This window comes from Rousettus aegyptiacus, unplaced genomic scaffold (genome assembly GCF_014176215.1).
Source record: "Rousettus aegyptiacus isolate mRouAeg1 unplaced genomic scaffold, mRouAeg1.p scaffold_m13_p_16, whole genome shotgun sequence".
In the NCBI taxonomy this organism is placed as follows: Eukaryota; Metazoa; Chordata; class Mammalia; order Chiroptera; family Pteropodidae; genus Rousettus; species Rousettus aegyptiacus.
Genome location: NW_023416291.1, coordinates 8568696 through 8586477, shown reverse-complemented (window position 1 = coordinate 8586477; position 17782 = coordinate 8568696).

Here is a 17782-nt window from a genome sequence, read left to right as displayed (position 1 = left end):
GGAGAAAACCCATGTGCCAGCTCAAAGCCAGTGAGGCAGAGAGAGTAAATTTTTCCTTAGCCCACATTGTGTTCCATTCGAGCCCTCAACAGAATGAGGATGCCCACTCGTACTGGAGAGGGAAATTTGTTATACTTAGTCTCATACAGAAAACCCCCCACAAGCATACCCAGATAATAATGTTTAGTCAAATATTTTGGGTGTTTTATGGACCAATCAAGTTGACACATTAAATTGGCTATCACCATAACTCTCATCCTTTTCAAGCAAAGAGGCCTGGGATATTTACTAGATCACGTTTCTGTACTCACCTTCCTCACTCCCCCGCCAAACAATTCACTAAAAGATGTAACTGATATTTCCCTATGAAGCTAAAACCCATCTCCTCTTTCTGATCATCTTGTCGACTGTCTTTGGTAAAAACCTCATAGTTTTATAATACATTATTGTAGAGACTTTCTAACTGACCACTCTGTCTCTGACCTGTCTTTCTTCAATTTATTCTTCCTGTAGCTATTTGTGGCACTATTCTAGAATATAAGGTCCTTGGCAGAATTGACCTCACCTCTTTCGTACACCATAGTGTTAGAACAGAGTAAGTGCTGCATAAATTTTGGTTGGAAAAAAGGAACAAAATGCACATTTCAAAATGTAATTTCTGAACTAAAATTATTGTATTGTTTCTCAAAGATTTATAGATGTTCTTCAAATGTCTTGGCTTAGCAAACAAAATGCAAGCTTACCATTCCAAATTTATTATCCACCATCCTTTAATATACTCAATTGCTCCAGTGATACAAAAGTATTGTTTTTTACTTAACCCATCAATCCCTTTTATAATACACTTTCATACATGCTGTTACTTTGACCTTTTCACTCTTCTTTGAGCTACCTATAAACACTTAGAATTAAAAGATACAGCTAAATTCTTGCTTGGTCACCATGCACGCATTGTTGTCATGCAGATATATTTTTTCCTATGCTCCAGTATGTCATCAAAACATATAATTCACTGAACTTTAATCGCTGTCCTATATTTTATGTCTTTTTTTAGAAAAGAACCATTTATTATTTATATTTTCATCCTTAGTTCATTACTGAGTTCTTGTTATAAGTATATAATATTTTTGCCAAAAAAGTGAAAACCGAACCCTACATAGCAAATAACCTATTACTCCATATCTACTTCCTTTATTCCAGTCAGCCATTGGTATCCATAGGGGATTGGTTCCAGGACCCCTATGAATGCCAAAATCTGATGATGCTTAAGTCTCATATAGAAAACAGCTTAGTATTTGCATATAATTTACATAAATTTTCTCATATATTTTTCAATCATCTCTATATTACTTGTAATACTCAGTGCAATGTGTAAATACTATGTAAGTAGTTGTTATACTGTATTACTTAGGGAATAATAACCAGACAATAAGTCTGTACATCTGTAGTACAGATGCAGCCGTTGTAAGCCTCACTGCATAGTATACATCAGCAACAACCTAACATTTGTTTTCACATATTTTGAACTGCAGTTGGTTGAATCCACTGACATGAATGCACAGATATGGATGGCCAACTCTGTTGTAATTCTACTCATCCTTAAAAAACTCACTTTTCATCTTCTCCAGGAGAAATGTTCTATTTTCCTTTCTAGAATTCAATAATTTGTTTTTGCTCTCATCACTCTTAATGTTTGTCATTATTAAAACATTTAAATTGATGTGAGTTGTAGTACAAATGACTATTTGTTTTTCTATCTCCTCTAGTGAACTATAAACCCAATGACAACAAAATCTATGTCCCTGTTCTCACTCGTTATACTATAATAATTATGTTAATAATAATTCCCTAAGGAGAAAGCAGTATTGCATTGAGCAATTGTCAGAGCGTTATTACAGAAACAAACCATAGGAGTCAACAGAGAAACTGAGTGCTTCAGGGGAAGGATTTTTACGGAGAGTTAAATGAAAGCATTATATTGTGTAACTAAGTATAGAATTGGCTGCTTTGTAAAAAATGCTATTCAGATATAACTTGACTGGACATAATCTTTGTGGTCGGATCATAATTACATATGTTCATTTTACACATTCTGTTCTTTTTGAGAATTGTTAGTTAAGTACGAATTGTGAAAGGTCATTATTATAGCTGATATAATTTCTTCTCACATTTGAACAGTGATTTGCACTTTGTAAATTATATTTACATACATCATCTTATGTCAATATCAAATTTTATTCTGTAAAGTAGGAATTATCATCTCTAAATTATAGGAGAGGAAACTGATATTCAGCAAATTCAAGTTATTTTCCTAAGCTCTGTCATATCTTCAATTACCACAGAAATGTGCATTCATATAATTGTGGTAATATAGGAAGAGAAAAAAAAGAAGTAATGATTTGGGATCAGAGCTAAGATTTTTTTTATTTTTCAATTTGTAGTGTAGCTGCTAGAGAAGATGATCTTGATGTAGAAGCTAATTATAGGTGCTGTGAGTCTGAAATATGTTCAGAAATATTCAATAAATGTAAAGTAATACTAGTTTTAAACATTAAATAAATAAATCTATTTCTAGTCTATAAAAATAGCAACTTAAAAATATTCAATAAAAAGATGACATAGAGTCAGTTATTTAACTCATATTTAGTTTATGAGATGCCAAGTAGATAAATTACAAAATGCAAAGGAATCAGATTTCTATCACTTTGTTTGTTCGTTTATTTGTTTATTCATTATTTAGTAAAGTAATTGAGTCATCGGATGCCCCACACTTGGGGAGTTGGTAAGTTCTGACTTGAAAGCAGACCCCCTGGTCATGGACCCAAATTAGGAGATGGTCAGTTGACCAACATTTGTGTTTTCAGAGCAATGGTAGAGACAGGAAGTTTGGGCACCAGGGTTAAATTATTGCCTCATGAGGGAGAATTCAAGTAGAATTTGGAAGAAAGAGTAGTATTAGCAATACAGAGTAATCTGAAGTGAATAATGAGTATTTAACTTTATTCTTTTGTCATCATAGGTCCAGTGCTGATTTGTCTCTGTCCTGTCACTGTAACTAACAGTTTTCAGACATTTTGTTAAGTGTTAACTATTGAGCAAACTATCGTATCCTTCTCATGACCTTCCTAAAATTTTAAGGCTGTAATCATTTTCTCATTCTCCCAATTTCGAAACACTGTCATCCTCTATAAAATAAATGATGCTATAGTTTAAGTCACCAGCTATAGTTAACAAGATATTTGATATATACCTACTATCCCTTAAATTCTCCATTCAACTCTGTATTATGAATTATACGTACTTCTTCATTCTCCTTGTCATCACTGTAGTTTAGGCCCTCATCATGGCATTCCATAGCAGTAGCAGTAATATTTTAAAGAATCTTCCTATTTCTAAATAAACAGACATTCCAAATGTCTTGTTTTGATTAGACTTTATCACTACGATGATCATGTAACTTCTCTGCTAGAACAACTCTAATAACTCCATACTGAGTATGCAAAAAGTAACAAAAACTGCATTTCAAATATTATATTTTCAGTACATTTCATATGTAAGTATTTTTGTTGGCTTCTAAAAAAATGTCAGGTTTGATTTAGAACTTCAAAAATGCAAAAGAAAAAATTTCAGAAAAGAAAAAAGAAAGAAAAAAAGAAATAGAGAAGAAACTAAATATCGATTTGAGAACTTATCGTAATTCACACTATTTTATCCTCATTTTGCAAATCCTCAGTCTGGTTCTTGTCAGGGTGCAAACACTGAACCAAAGAAAGAGCAGTGATTCTTGAAACTAATCATTCATTCCATTTGCACCATGTATACATGTTGCAAAATCATATACATACATATATATATGTGATATATATATGAATATATGTGTGAATATATATCACATACTTAGTTCATTCGGTTAGACTTATAACTCTTCCTCTGCCTCACTGGGCCAATTTATATTTAATAAAATAGATTGCCAATTAATTTATATAAATTTTAATAGAAAATATTTTGTGAAAATAAAATATACCAAAGATGAAATTGTTTATCTTAGGAGGTGTTCAAAATTATGATTATTGATGTTCAAAATTCTGTTTTATATAGTTTTAACGAGATTAGAAATATGCCTATGGAAATCTAACTGAAATTTTGATTCAGTTACTGAGCCAGTAAAAACTCTCGAACAATATGTAGCTTGATATTTTCTAAGAGTGAATTAGAAATGCGCATAAATTGGCTTGGAATGTATTAAAATCTTGGGATGGGACCCCAGCCATAGCAAAGATATTAGTCATATCAACCAATTTAAATTTTCATACTGTTAATTTCTAAACATTCCTGCAAAAGTACTAGACATGAATCACGTTTCTAAAAATATATTTTCAGTTTTGTTGTTGTTTTCTTCCAGTAACTGAAATAAAGTCTGGACGATTGGGAAAGTTTAGAGAATATAATGAAACAGTAATTTAATGACCAGTGCAGTTCAGTAAATGTTCTGATGTATCTCTTTACTACCAGGAAATAATAAATAGTAAGCTAATTTCCATTAGACTTAATTTTTAGTATGAATAAAACATTAATGTAATAATAAACTGTAATATAATAATACATAAAAGGGAAACATAGTTGAATTTATTTATTCTTTTCTGTGTAAGGAATGCTTTTCAGTTGCCCCCAAGTTTAAAGTGTTTTTTGAATTACAGGGGTTATTTTTAAATATTATCTTAAAACTTTCATATTAAACTAAAAATTTGAGGAATAAAATATTCCCTAATTAAAAATTAGTAACCAAAATGATAGTCTGTTTGTAAATGTCATCTGGAGTCCCAAAAGTATATATAAAGGTTAGTTCTATTTGTTTCTAGATTAGCATGGGGTGACTATATTGATTAATAAGACACTAAATTTTTTCAAAATATATTTAAAGTGGCACGTATTTCTTAAAAAATAAAACTGTATTCTTCATATCATTATTCTTAAGTCATTCATAACTTTACCTCTCCAATTCAATGCTTTGTAAAAATAAACAGCTCATTATATGATGGAAATTGTTTTCATAATTACAGCAATACCTCTAAACAGCAATCTGTCACTACATTTCTGTTTAGTTTCCTTTGAGTGTTCTGAGAGAGATTGAAAACTGAATGATCTAAAGAATTCCAATAGAATACCTGAACATAGAGAACTTACATTTATCTTCCAACATGATCACGATGTTCATATCCTTTCCTAAATATTCAGCATTTATAAAATTGTATGGTTACCCCTGCCCACATAATAAAATTCAACCTGTTCGAAAAGCAATTTATGACCGGCTGCAGCTAACTTTTCCAGTTTAATCTCCCAACCTAATTTTCATTTAATGAACCATTAAAAAAGAAACAAGACTGACATACACAAAACAGTTGGCAGAGAAGCGTGACAATACAAAACACATTTACTGATAGCCTTGGGAGGTACAGTGTCCAACTGCTAATATGTAGTCAATAGGATGGAATAATCAGAAGCTTCTTGGAGAAAAGATTCAAGTTTTGAAGGTAAATTGGATGAAAATCAGTTTATGGGAGGGAGACCATTTCTGTGAGGGCATATTAAAGAAGGCACGATTATGATTATGATATGAACATTATAAAATATTAATATCAGTCTGAATAAGTAAGTTGTATTAATATTTAAAAGTAACTGGAATTGGAATTTGATGAGTAGAGAGAAACCAGATTATAGGAGACTATGAAATTAACTTAGAAGAGTTTTGATTGGTTTCAGATGTAGGAATATGAAAAAGAAATGATATATAGTTATTTTCTCGTCTAATTGTACAATGTATGATTTTGTTCCATCGCTCATTTGGTCTTATTTGTTTGTTTTTTATTATGGAAGTCCATCACTCATTTGAAATGATGTATTGAATTTCTAAACTTCTTTGCTAAATGTCTGGCATAGTTCAAACATGACTCGATTTTGGAAAAACGGAATTCATGGGTCACAAACAACAAATGTCTTCCAGAAAAGAAGTGTCAGTCATTTCTTCAGCAAATATTTTCTGAGCCACTTCCACGTGCCAGACACTGTTCCCAGGAGTGTCAGGTAGAAAACAGTGAGGCGTCTGGAGGACTCAGGAAAACTGGAGAATCCCTGCCTCGCTTAAATGCCCTCAGTTTGTTTATTTATTTTAACCAAGAAAGTCAAACAAGACAGATCTGGAAAATCCCCCTTTGACTGACTCTGACTCTGACCTAAATACATAGCTGAGCTGAGCCTTTGTAGCCCAGAGTGAACTGAGCATTCCAGAGATTCTGAGGAAATCTCAGGTCACGCAGAAAAAAAAAAAAAAAATCATCATTATTTGGGTTTGTTTCTTCCAGAGCACTCTCAGGATTAAAGGGCATCAATACTGGCTTCTGGAAATCCAGCATGGAGAAAAGTTTAAAGTACAGTCAAAAGCTAATCCCTTTGCTATTTTATCTTCTCCAAAATCTCACCATCTGTCAGCTGCCTAGTGAAAAGCAAAGCTAATTTACACCTCAGAAATTTCTTTAACATCAACAAGTTCTCTTTCAAACAACTGCTGAGATCCTGCCTTAGTTATGGACACATTGAGTCTTTGAAAAGTGATCAGAAGAATTCAGTTACTTTAACTTCTGTAGAAATAAGAGGCCAGTAGAATGAGAAGAGTATAAAGGAAATAAAAATATTATGATATGTTTTTCCTATATATTTCACCCAAAATGAAGCCAAAAAAACCACATGATTATATTTTGTTTCATTTTGGTAAGATGCTGCTAGCTTCCTGTGCAAGATCTATTTTGAGAGTTTTATCGGAAAAAGAATATCTATAACTTCTAATCAAAATGTTACTGTTTATATAAACAGCATTGTTTAATAAGCTCATGTGTGACTTTATATGTAGGAATACACACACACATATGTATAGATCAAGATTTGTTCAAAATATAGATAAAGAACTAAGTTTCAATGCCATCAAACAAACAAAAAAACCGAGTATATTAAATTAGAATAGGCCAATATAATTTGCTGGTTAATAAACATTATTAAAAATTTACAAGATAAAAGCATGATCAGAAGATATTAATATTAAATATCTTGCTAAATTTTGTTTCTTCATTTAAATAATGCCATATTGCTAGGTAGTAGCAGTCATAAAATTAAAACCATTGTTCTTCTATTTTATTACCCAAGAATCCATTAACTTCTATTCCACCTATAAGCCTTTGTATTTCTGAATGTGTTGCCCCGGAAAAGTTCAATGACTTGCTCAAATCTTATGATTTTTCTTCTGCAATAGTAACAATGGACTGAATCTCACCCACTGCTATGAACCTCTATCTAATGCTTTTTCATTATAGATGTTTATTGATATCCATGCGTATACTTCCTCTGTGTGGTAGGCAAGGTTCTAACATAACAAACATATTTCTCTTTATACAGGTCATAAATTATTTCACCAAATCAGTGGAAAACTATAATAGAAGGATTTGAACATGTGGTAGCTGCATTTGTGAATTGCCATTCGCTATTGTCCTAACTGATATTTAACCTACAGCAGGAAATTTCTTTCTTTAAAAATACTTAATTTTACATAAACACTAAAATCATAAAATGCCTTTTGCTAATGTTCAACAAAACACAGGTATGTATGTATGTATATGTAAATTAAATTTCAGCATACTATATGTGCATTATTTATAGGCCCTTTATAGTTCCTCTTTGGAGAAATACCTATTCAGATCTTCTGCCCATTTTTTAATTGGATTGTTTGTTTTTTTATTGTTGAGTTGTATGAGTTATTTATAAATTTGGGACATTAACCCCTTTTCAGATGTATCGTAGGCAAATATCTTCTCCCATTCAGAAAGTCATCTTTATGATTTGTCGATGGTTTCCTTAATCACCTTTGGTATAATTTAGCTCTTCACATTTTTTTTTGTGCCTCTCTCCCTGTTCTTTATTTGAATAAATTATCCGAGGCAATCTATACATTAACAAAATTGGGTTAATAATGCAGGAGTTCATTTAATTAAAATAAATGAATCAAAAATGAAAAAAAGGTTAAATATATTAAGAAGTAGTTATTAAACAAGCATGTGCTATGATAGCAGTAACCATATTATATAAATGTTTTTGAAAAATTTGGATGTGGTATATTTTTTAATTCAACTTTCAGTAAATTAAATTGCTTTCAAGACATCTAAATTAAGTTCAATTGCTCATCAGATTAGGGGGATAACTGATATATTTCATTTCAGGAATTGCCTATATTATATCTACAGACAATAGTAGCCTATTTGTTAGCTTAACATATACATTTTAATATATGGTTTTGTTATTAAATATGACATATTTTGCACAATAGATTTTATTCCTAGCATTAAATATAAATACACACACACATTCTTTTTATAACTACAAAATACTTTTGAGAACTGTCCTCATTAATCTTCACAAAAGCTAATGAATTAGACTTGCATTTAGAATTCAAGTTTTCAGAGAAAGAAAGTAACATGAAAAGATTTGTTATGTGAAAAAGATTCTTTAACAATGAATGAAGTTTTATAGTTCTGTTTACTATTCTTTTTCTATTTCACTTATTTCTTTTGATATTTGTCTCCGTGTTTTCTCCTACTAAATTGCACTTAATCTCATTAGAGAGAGGCATTCATAAATCTTCATACAGTTACTTTTTATTCTCCAAATTCTACTCTTTATTCCATAAATCACTATATGTTAAATTTAGTTGTTATATGTCTGAGTCAATGCAGCAAGATACTGTGAGGCAATTGTAATTGAAAATATATCTCTACGAAAAGACACATATAGCACATATTTCATTTCTTCCTGTGAAATTTATTTCACATATTTTTATTTTTGATTAATCGATAACTTTGTCATCTTTCAGTCTGGTTATTTGTAAAATTAACTTACAATGCCAGTTTTGGAGGCGTGTGAATATGTATGAATTTATCATTTCATCCCGAGTAAAATAAGGAGTCATTATGCCAAAACAGAGCAAACATGAAGATCTCTCTACTTAACAAAGTATATAAGAGCAACTTTTTCTTCAGTTTAGTTCCACGATTGAGGCAACCATCTTTATCAGATTCGGACAGCAGGTTAAAAGGAGCATAATGTTCCACTTAAATCTCGTGCATAATTCAAAAAACAAACAAACAAACAAAAATAACCAACAATTAGTGGAAGGATGACTAAGCAATAGCTGATTCTTCCTTTAGTGTTTCAATTTCTATAAAGTTATCAAGGACCAGATTTATCAAATTGTTTACCCTCCCTGTGCCTCGTTTACCATTGAATGTTAGACCTTTTCAAACTCTTTAAAAAAATTTATAATCATATACCAAGGCAGCAGTGAATCACGAAGATTCTTAGAAGCATTTGGCATTTGTGGTGTTTTGGTGATATCAGTTAATATATAATATTGCTGCTTTAAAAGCTTTTCCCCTCTAGAGCCATAGAGCACCTGTCAGTTTTTATCATATATTTATCCAACCTGATGCTTCACCAGAGGGTTATAATCAATTGTAATTTAAAAATAAGTTGTATAAAATAACTAGTAAATATTGCTTCATTGTTTCCATAAAATTTGGGGCATCTTTGCTAAGTTTTCTAGGTGCCTGCTTTTAATTACAAAGACACAAAACGAAAACTGGACGAATTTATAAAGTTGACTAAGAAAAAGTAAAAATTAAGGAAAGGTCTAAGAGATAAATTGATAGAAATAAGTCTTGTAAACTTAACAATGCTTTGGGAAAAGTGGCAATGAGTGACATGCTATATTGTACTGCATAAGTTTTCACTATAAACGCCCTTTTCCCCTTGTAATTTCTTCATAAACTCTTCAGACCTTTTATATGAGTTAAAAACAAATGTCAATGAAGTTTTTTTTTTTTTCCATTTTGTTATTGATATTCAGGTTTTTTTTTTTCAATTTGAGAATAATAATATTTATATACACAGGAAGAAATATACTGAGACTTTATTTTCAGATTAAATTGAATTGGCTACCCTAATTCTGATACATTACACAACTACATGAATAAATATATAATAAGACTAAAAAGAATAAGAATAAAGAGAACAGCATGTTGACAAAAGAGAATAAGTTGTGTCTTCTTAACTCTATATTCTTGAGCAATCGTCATATTTATTTTACTGTTTGTGAAATCCATTTTTAATGCTGTCTAGGCAAAGAATACACCAGTGGACAATTTTTTTTTTTAAAGTGAATTTCCGCTGCGATTTTACATTCTCTGGATAGTTACTCAGATATTCTGCCAACTTTCTTATAAAATGACGAAGCCATTTCTTTTTGGCTCTGTCATAACTGGGCAGCAATGTCTTACATAGCCGTCTCCATCTATGCAAACAATCAAGCTTTTCTGATTAACGTGTTGCTACGTTTTTAAGTTTGGGCAACTAGTATTCAATACCTGCTCTTAGAAGTTGTCTTAAAGTGTCACACATGGAAGAAAACAATAGTTTACACTCTCGAAACTTCTTTCTCCCAAAAACTCACACATTTTCTTCAGTAGGATGAGTTTTATCTAGTTATTATGTGAAGGATAATCATTACTGTTGAAATCATGTGTGAATTGACTATTTTTTCGATGAATATTCATTATAGAAATACACATGTAAAATGCAAGTGTTTCTTCTACCAGATACATTTCTTGAGATAGACTATGTTTAAACTTCATAGGAATAGATAGATATTCCATATATCTCCCATAGTCTTTTCTGGTTTCAATTATATTCTGTATTAGATTTTTTTCCTAAATAATTTAGTGACCCAATTGTTCCCCAAATCCATTTTAATCTTTTTTTTTTTTTTTTTTTTTTTTTTTTTTTTTTTTACTTTAAGTCCTGGGCTAGGTGCTGCTGCAGAATACACAAAAAATATGTCATTTTTTAGCCTCAAGGAATTTGTCCCTCTAGAAGAATCAACATAATTATTCACCAGAATCAATTAAACTTTTTCCTGTTTTTTTTTCCTTTGAGCTAATTATAAATCAACAAAAATTTATTAAACTCCATGGAATACCAGAAACACTGCAAGTTGTCAAAAATTAAAGATGAGATATTTTCTTCCTGATAACAAAAATTCATCTTTTCTAAGTTATAAAGCCATATATTTTTATTAACTATTAGAAGGGTAGAAAATATCTACTTTCAGGCATCTAAATATACTTTAAAAAACAGTTTTATGCTCTGGTGTTCAGTGGTAAAATGAGTACAGCATACAAAAAATAAATACGAATATAAAATAAACACAAAATTTACTAGCACATTTCTATTCTCTCCAGTTATTTTGTTAACTTTTCTGCATCCTGATGAGGTCCATATTTTCCTTTTCTAAATGTGAAGGTTAAATCTGGATGTAAGACTATTAATAAAAATAGTCACACTTATATTATGCACCTGCACATATGTATTTTTATTAGGATCTAAGATGCTAATTTGTCTCAGGTAAATTCATTGTAGAAAAGATAATCATGGGAAAAAAGAAAAAAGTACCAGGAAGCTCTGACAATGGCTGTGCTGTTTATGAGTTAAGATAATTAATTCTGCCTATCGAATGTTTACTATGTTGGTTTTACTCTCATTCCCATCTCTAAGCTAACAAATTAGTGTTATGCACATGCAATTTAGTTATGTCATTTAAGTTGTTACTTCTTCATATGTAAGTTTCTGTCAGTATTTTATTATTATTCTAGTTTATAACAACATTAATAATAATAATAACCTAAAAAAATCTAATTCACATAGAAGTCAAAATGAAGGTAGGGTATTTGTTTCATATTTACTGGTGTTACTTTAAAATAGATGTCATTTATTTATCTTTTACATACAAAAATAAAGGAATATATTCTTTTATCTCTAATTTTTATTGATATTATAGATTTGAAATAGATTTCGAGCTAACCAGAAAATCCCCCAAATCATCTACTTTAATTAAATTTAGAAAATAATATGCTTTATTTTGTTGTTTGATCAGAAGTTAATGAAAATCTATTACTACAAAATTATTTAGTTTCAATTTGCTATAATTTATTTTATCATTAGTATATTCTTCTATTCTTCAAACTCACATTGTCTCCGGAATAATTTAATGGAGGTCTCTGTGTAGGAATTATTCATGCACCTGAGACAGTTAAAGGAATCATGTGCATTTTATCTTTTTTTTTTTTTTATCAGCCTCTAAAGGAACTTGCTATCAGCTCTTTCTCACTCATAATTTGGAATCTAAGAGTTAATATCTATTGTATGAAAGATAAGAAGTTAACACGTAATAAATTAAAGGGAATTTATATGGTAAAGTTGGAAGTTTAAATGTACCAGTCATTTCAAAAATGAGAGAAGAAAAATTATAAAAATTCTTAGAGTTGGTAGGACATGAGAAAAAGTGAATTAAAGTAGTCCCGTAACTAAGTTCAATAATGGTCAATAATCAAGTACAAAATAAATTTCTAAAACCTTCAACTTGACATTGTATGAATCAAATAAAAATACTTTAGAAATCACATTTGCATGATTTATAGAATAATATTCAGAAATTAAGAAATGCCAAAATTCCATTGCATGTGAATTTGTGATTTCCATTACAAATATGGGAAAAGTTGTATTTATATATGTACATATATAAAGTAAAACTTTTTCATGTTTTTCTCTTTAACTTTGATTAATTGACATATAATTTACATCTAATAAAGTTCATGCTTTTCAGTGCACGATTACCCCCTTCCCCTATGATCTACTACTCCATTTCTCTAATTCCCTTTATAGAAAAATGCCTAAAAATATCCGCTGTACATGTTTCTAATTCTCTCATAAACTTTTTTTCAGTAGACTTTTCCTCCCACTGCTCAGTCCAAAACTGTTCTTGTCAACCTACGTGTTACCAAATGAAATGGTAACTTCTCAGTCTTTCTTTTATGTCACCTATAACAGAATTTGACAAAGATGAATTCTTCTCCCTTCTTGAAATGTATTACTTGGATCCCAAATCACCACATTCTATTAGTTTTCCTGCTGCCTTACTGATTAACCCTCTTCAGTCTCCTTTCCTTTTTTTTTTTTTTTCTTTTTCTCTCTTATTTTTTAATGTTTAACATCCAGGGCTCAGTTCTTAATTTCCATCCATATTCATTCCTTTGATGATGTTATTCACATTCTCGTCTTTAAATACCATCTATGAATGAATATGCAAATGACTACCCTTCTTTAGTTCTTATGGCTGGACTCATAATCCACAAGACTAGATTAACAGGAGAAAAAATTAATATGTGAGCATGGGGAAACTCTCAGTATGATACTCAGATCACAAAATGAGGCTCAAAACATGATCGCACCAAGCGCCTTTCTTTATACTTTTTAGACAAAAAAGTAAATTTGTGGGACGCTATCAGGGCAAAGAATGTTAGTGTGTATTAGGAAGTCATCCAAGCCAGGTTTGGGCTTAGGTAGTAAATTAGTAAAAGCTTTACTAGGTTTATTTGTACAGGCTTTTTGGACTCTGGAGTTTCCATCTTGCGCTCAGGTTGTCTCTCAGCCCTCAGAAGCAGGGAGGGCACCTACCACGGAGATTTATTTCCTGCTTTTGGAGAGACAGACTAGTGTTGGCACCTCCCAATCCCACTGCTTCTCAAGTGATTTTAATTCGAAATAATCAATAGGACTTTGTGAGACATATTAGGGTGGCCGACCCCGGACCCCAACAGCGCCTTCAGCCCAGAGTCCTGCACCATACTTCAAACTACATACACAACTCTTTTTTCCACTTGAGAAATATGGTTAAAATTTTTTTTTTTATCTGAACATGAGCCAAAATCTATATTCCTCATTTTACCACTCATAAAACGACAAATCACTGATTCCTGAGCAAAGAAACTCTGAAAGATATGCCACACTTGTTCTAATTTGGTAAAGATGATTTCAGATCTACAGCTATTATCATATTTAGCATATGCTATTTCTCCTCCTAGACATTTCAGATTTAAAATGTCATAAGCTCATGCCCTAAAATGTGCTATTCCTGCAGTCTTTGCCACCTCAGGCAACTGTACCCTTCCAGATGCCCACGAGGAAAACTTTGCAAACACACTTGCTTCATCTCCTTTTCTCAAAGCATGCTTACAATATGTCAGCGAATCTTGTTAACTATACCTACAAAATGTATTTATAAACTGATTACTTCTCATTACTTCTACTCGGTGCTACTTATTCCAGTCTGCTCCAAACGCTCCTATCTGCTCCTCAGATTATTGCATTAGCACCCTAACTTGTCGCCCTCGATCCACACTTTCTCCCACATTTTCTTCTCAAGCCCATAGCTGCAGTGATTATGTTACTCTCCTGCCTCAAAATCCTTCATTCGCTTTCTGTATTACACAAAATACTTAAAGTCTTTTAAATGACAATCTTATATAAGAACTGACTTTTAACTAGAAAATTACACAGTGACATTCAGTTGATTTTAAATGTAAACATAAATCTTAACATAGGTCTAAAAAGTAAAACAAAGCATAAAATCTAACTATAAAGTTATAGGAATAAAATACTATAAAAATGGTATTACAACAGCCCTAAATTAAAGGTCCTTACTACAAACACTTAAAATGAGTAGTAATAATTTCACTGACAGTTCCAATAATAAAGTTCCCAAGCTACAGTTTATCCTTATGATTAATTCTGTATTTCTTCAGGTTCTCATTACAACTGGGTTTTAATACATTACATTTTAATGACTCAAGATTTATTTAGAGAAAACAAACGAAGTGATACCATTATACAAAATGAAATGTTAACAGACAAAATTCTAAATTATATTTAAAGAAAACATGCCAAAGTCAAGTAACTATTATTTCATAAATATAAGCCTGTTTATATATGTGACATAGAATGGCCCCAAGCTAAATATCTTAATAGAGGTAATGGAGATATTTGGAAATATTTTTATACATTCTACCAAAATGTTGAAAATATTAAAAAATATTTTTAACAAAGCTAAAAATTACTTCAAACTAACACTATCGTTTTTTATAGGACCAGTTGAAAATGAAAAGTTCAATTAAAAACACATCATCTACAATAATATGGAATGATGTTTATTTAAAACATAAAATGCGACATGACTTCAAAAGGTTCATGGAGTATGAACATAGCATGTTCAAAATTAAAACAATATGTTCAGTAAAGTGAATGAATGGACTAGAAATTAGTGTACCAAATTGTTACCTGCTATTAGCATTTGATGATGGAGGAAAAGATGATTTCTAAAACATTATATTTAAATACTAATAACAAGAAAATATTAAAAATAATATATTAAGGAACTAGACATGTTCTCAAAGATACTTTTCCTCAAATATTCTGTGTTCTTATTCATGTAAATGAATTTCCTCTTTTCTGGACATTCACAGACAAGAAATGTAAAAGTCTCCTTAAATACATAGTTTATTGTTTCTAGTCAAAATTATGTGACTGTATATGTCAAAGTTTTTAAATGATACGATGAAAATATATCTGTTAAAGAAATCTAATCTATAGAATCGATCCCAAATTTCCTATTAGAGCACAGTGGCGATATAATAGACAAAGAACACATTTAAATTTAATTGTTATTTAATTATATCATGGAGATTTGAAGACTTCTCATATTTTATATGTATTATGTGACTAACTGATAATGTTATTCAAAATGAAATCAGACTGTTACAATTCAGAAGTAACTGAATTGCATTTTGAAAACCATTAGATATAATTTATTATTATATTTTTATAAGGATTTAGAAGAATATTTTAAAACAGATATTTAGATTATGGTTAAATTTCTATAAACAAGACATTATAATATGTATTTCCAACTTAAACATATAGAAAGTACTTTTATACAAACAGAAAATGTTTTTAAAACTTCTTATGCTAGTGACACTTTTTATGTTCAAATTTACTTCTGACTCCATCTGGCTGTAATTCATTGTTACGTTTTTTCTCTAATTAAAAAAATAATAAAAACTAAAGTAATTCTATTATATAAAACATATTTCATTTATATCTCTTGAAATAGTTTTACAGTTTTTTTTTTTTCTCGTAAAGATACACTATTGACAGGCTCATAGGCCCACAATGCCACAGTTGTCTATAGATTCGATAACACAATTTCACCTTGGAAAAACTCCCTGTCTAAGTGTATACCTAAGATTCAAAGTGCTGGTAACCTCTAATAGTCTGATGACATCTCGAGATTCGCAAGTTATAAAATGTGGCATCACTCCTAACAGTGAAATTATACGGTCTGATAAAGATTCGTTGGAAGAGATGAATGGAGGGTTAGTGTTAAGTATGTAGAAAGTTAAACATAACGAAAATAAAGAGTGGAAATAAGATAAATAACCTCGGTATATCCAGATTTATTTCTATCGGTAAAATTATTGAAAATATTGCCTTTTATCAAGTATTTTTTGAAAAACCTGCTTTCATCAGATATACTGTGGGTGTATACATGCTCACTGGAAGATGGAAACACTGTGCATTTATATTTTTGTTTTCTGTTCCTTTCTTGATATTCACTGCTATCCCCATAATGTCTCGTATAGACTATATACATTTTGTCTAACTAATTTTGACTTAAAACTTATACCCCTTTGACTTATTCTCTCCTTTGAAAAGTAGTTTGCTAAAGCTGTTTCAACTCTTTGAAACTCTTCAAAAATACCTTCACGCATTAGGTATTTATCTGCATGCTGTGGAGTGGTAATCTGGGATAAGGTTTACCAACTGGCAGTCTGGGGGGGAAAAGTTCTGATTTATAGCATTTTTCAATTCTCCATGTGTAAATACTCCCATCGTGTCTGATGAAGCTACAAACAGTGACATAACTGACCGCAGGCTCCTGAAGAGATGCTGTACAGCAGAACGTGAAGCCGAATTCGGTGCACTACTTACTGCCTGCTGTGTGCTATTTCGCATTGGTTCTACTTGCTTCCTATCTCATACTGCATCGCTGCCTAAAACTCACAGATTCATGACACTTAGAAACCTTCTGGTGTACCAGACCTTGTAATGTCTCCATTTCTTTGCTTATATAACTCTCTATTCCCACCATTGCTTCTCCTAATAAACATCGTACACACAGACACACACAGAAACATACAAAAATATATATACACACACACAAACAAGCACATACATGTCGGCATACAGACCATTTATCCATTTATCATTAAATAAATATTTATTGAGTTGCTCCTCAGAAGTACTTGCTGTTTTGTGGTGGATGTTGATATAAGCTACCAAAATTCCATATTGTGAAAACAAAACATGCTATAAGAGTTTTTAAAAAGTGGTCTATAAGAGGGGAAGAACTTAATTAAATAAAGAAGTCAAATGAATCGTGAGAGGTGATTATATTAGTTATCTTATTATTCTCAGTACTATAAATTATAAACTAAATGTAGACTGATTAATATGAGACCTTCAAGTTTTGATAATTATATGTTACAGTGATAAATTCAGACTTTTTTTCTGCTACTAAAAGTACACTGACAATTTTATAGGCAATTTAACTATATAGAGTTTGTTGGTGTATTCAGGTAATAATTAACAGGTAAAGAAAACATTTTATCTATGACACAATTATAGGTCACTGTATAAAAAGCTGAAAGTTGTAGATTTTTTTCCTGACACTTCTTTTGACAGCTTGATATTGGAAACTCACATTATCTTCTTCATCTATAAAATGTAGATTATAACA